Genomic DNA, 3,672 nt, shown 5'->3' on the forward strand with positions numbered 1-3,672 from the left:
TTTATTCTTAATGAATCTCGAACGTAATGTTACACATATTCATAGTGTGAATACCAAAAGATGTAAAGTTGATAACGATAGTCCCACATACTTGTGGCACTGCCGCCTTGGTCACATTGGTGTCAAGCGCATGAAGAAGCTCCATGCTGATGGACTTTTAGAGTCTCTCGATTATGAATCATTTGACACATGCGAACCATGCCTCATGGGCAAAATGACCAAGACTCCGTTCTCCGGAACAATGGAGCGAGCAACCAACTTATTGGAAATCATACATACTGATGTGTGTGGTCCAATGAGCGTTGAGGCTCGCGGAGGATATCGTTATGTTCTCACTCTCACTGATGACTTGAGTAGATATGGGTATGTCTACTTGATGAAACACAAGTCTGAGACCTTTGAAAAGTTCAAGGAATTTCAGAATGAAGTAGAGAATCAACGTGACCGAAAGATAAAATTCTTACGATCGGATCGTGGAGGAGAATATTTAAGTCACGAATTTGGTACACACTTAAGAAAATGTGGAATCGTTTCACAACTCACGCCGCCTGGAACACCTCAGCGTAACGGTGTGTCCGAACGTCGTAATCGCACTCTATTGGATATGGTGCGATCTATGATGTCTCTTACCGATTTACCGCTATCATTTTGGGGATACGCTCTAGAGACAGCTACATTCACTTTAAATAGGGCACCGTCTAAATCCGTTGAGACGACACCGTATGAATTATGGTTTGGGAAGAAACCTAAGCTGTCGTTTCTAAAAGTTTGGGGATGCGATGCTTATGTCAAGAAACTTCAACCTGAAAAGCTCGAACCCAAGTCGGAAAAATGCGTCTTCATAGGATACCCTAAGGAAACCATTGGGTATACCTTCTACCTTAGATCCGAAGGCAAGATCTTTGTTGCCAAGAACGGATCCTTTCTGGAAAAGAGTTTCTCTCGAAAGGAGTAAGTGGGAGGAAAGTAGAACTCGATGAAGTACTACCTCTTGAACCGGAAAGTAGTGCAGCTCAGGAAAATGTTCCTGTGGTGCCTACACCGACTGGAGAGGAAATTAATGATGATGATCAAGGTACTTCGGATCAAGTTGCTACTGAACTTCGTAGGTCCACAAGGACACGTTCCACACCAGAGTGGTATGGCAACCCTGTCCTGGAAATCATGTTGTTAGACAACGGTGAACCTTCGAACTATGAAGAAGCGATGGCGGGCCCAGATTCCAACAAATGGCTAGAAGCCATGCAATCCGAGATAGAATCCATGTATGAAAACAAAGTATGGACTTTGACTGACTTGCCCGATGATCGGCGAGCGATAGAAAACAAATGGATCTTTAAGAAGAAGACGGACGCGGATGGTAATGTCACCATCTATAAAGCTCGACTTGTCGCTAAGGGTTATCGGCAAGTTCAAGGGATTGACTACGATGAGACTTTCTCTCCCGTAGCGAAGCTTAAGTCCGTCCGAATCATGTTAGCAATTGCCGCATACTATGATTATGAGATATGGCAGATGGACGTCAAAACGGCATTCCTTAACGGTTATCTTAAGGAAGAGCTGTATATGATGCAGCCGGAAGGTTTTGTCGATCCTAAGAATGCTAACAAAGTATGCAAGCTCCAGCGATCCATTTATGGGCTGGTGCAAGCATCTCGGAGTTGGAACATTCGCTTTGATGAGATGATCAAAGCGTTTGGGTTTATGCAGACTTATGGAGAAGCCTGCGTTTACAAGAAAGTGAGTGGGAGCTCTGTAGCATTTCTCATATTATATGTAGATGACATACTTTTGATGGGAAATGATATAGAATTCTTGGACAGCATTAAGGCCTACTTGAATAAGTGTTTTTCAATGAAGGACCTTGGAGAAGCTGCTTACATATTAGGCATCAAGATCTATAGGGATAGATCGAGACGCCTCATAGGTCTTTCACAAAGCACATACCTTGATAAGATTTTGAAGAAGTTCAAAATGGATCAGTCCAAGAAAGGGTTCTTGCCTGTATTGCAAGGTGTGAAATTGAGCACGGCTCAATGTCCGACCACGGCAAAAGATAAAGAAGATATGAGTGTCATCCCCTATGCCTCAGCCATAGGATCTATTATGTATGCCATGTTGTGTACCAGACCTGATGTAAACCTTGCCGTAAGTTTCGTAGGAAGGTACCAAAGTAATCCCGGCAAGGAACACTGGACAGCGGTCAAGAATATCCTGAAGTACCTGAAAAGGACAAAGGACATGTTTCTCGTTTATGGAGGTGACGAAGAGCTCGTCGTAAAGGGTTACATCGACGCTAGCTTCGACACAGATCTGGATGACTCTAAGTCACAAACTGGATACGTGTATATGTTGAATGGTGGAGCAGTAAGCTGGTGCAGCTGCAAGCAGAGCGTCGTGGCGGGATCTACATGTGAAGCGGAGTACATCACCAACCTAGGAGTCATACCCAATGCGTCGGGGCCGATCAAACTCTTCTGTGACAACACTGGAGCTATTGCCCTTGCCAAGGAGCCCAGGTTTCACAAGAAGACCAGGCACATCAAGCGTCGTTTCAACTCCATCCGTGAAAATGTTCAAGATGGAGACATAGATATTTGCAAAGTACATACGGATCTGAATGTCGCAGATCCGTTGACTAAACCTCTTCCGCGAGCAAAACATGATCAACACCAGAACTCTATGGGTGTTCGATTCATCACAATGTAACTAGATTATTGACTCTAGTGCAAGTGGGAGACTGTTGGAAATATGCCCTAGAGGCAATAATAAAAGGATTATTATTATATTTCCTTGTTCATGATAATTGTCTTTTATTCATGCTATAATTGTATTATCCGGAAATCGTAATACACGTGTGAATACATAGACCACAATACGTCCCTAGTAAGCCTCTAGTTGACTAGCTCGTTGGTCAACAGATAGTCATGGTTTCCTGACTATGGACATTAGATGTCGTTGACAACGGGATCACATCATTAGGAGAATGATGTGATGGACAAGACCCAATCCTAAGCATAGCACAAGATCGTGTAGTTCGTTTTGCTAGAGCTTTTCCAATGTCAAGTATCTCTTCCTTAGACCATGAGATCGTGTAACTCCCGGATACCGTAGGAGTGCTTTGGGTGTACCAAACGTCACAACGTAACTGGGTGACTATAAAGGTGCACTACAGGTATCTCCGAAAGTGTCTGTTGGGTTGACACGGATCGAGACTGGGATTTGTCACTCCGTATAACGGAGAGGTATCACTGGGCCCACTCGGTAGTGCATCATCATAATGAGCTCAAAGTGACCAAGTGTCTGGTCACGGGATCATGCATTACGGTACGAGTAAAGTGACTTGCCGGTAACGAGATTGAACGAGGTATTGGGATACCGACGATCGAATCTCGGGCAAGTAACATACCGTCTGACAAAGGGAATAGTATACGGGGTTGCTTGAATCCTCGACATCGTGGTTCATCCGATGAGATCATCGAGGAGTATGTGGGAGCCAACATGGGTATCCAGATCCCGCTGTTGGTTATTGACCGGAGAGCCGTCTCGGTCATGTCTGCATGTCTCCCGAACCCGTAGGGTCTACACACTTAAGGTTCGGTGACGCTAGGGTTGTATGAATATGAGTATGCAGCAAACCGAATGTTGTTCGGAGTCCCGTATGAGATCCCG

The sequence above is a fragment of the Triticum aestivum genome, chromosome 5B (assembly GCF_018294505.1).
Source record: "Triticum aestivum cultivar Chinese Spring chromosome 5B, IWGSC CS RefSeq v2.1, whole genome shotgun sequence".
In the NCBI taxonomy this organism is placed as follows: Eukaryota; Viridiplantae; Streptophyta; class Magnoliopsida; order Poales; family Poaceae; genus Triticum; species Triticum aestivum.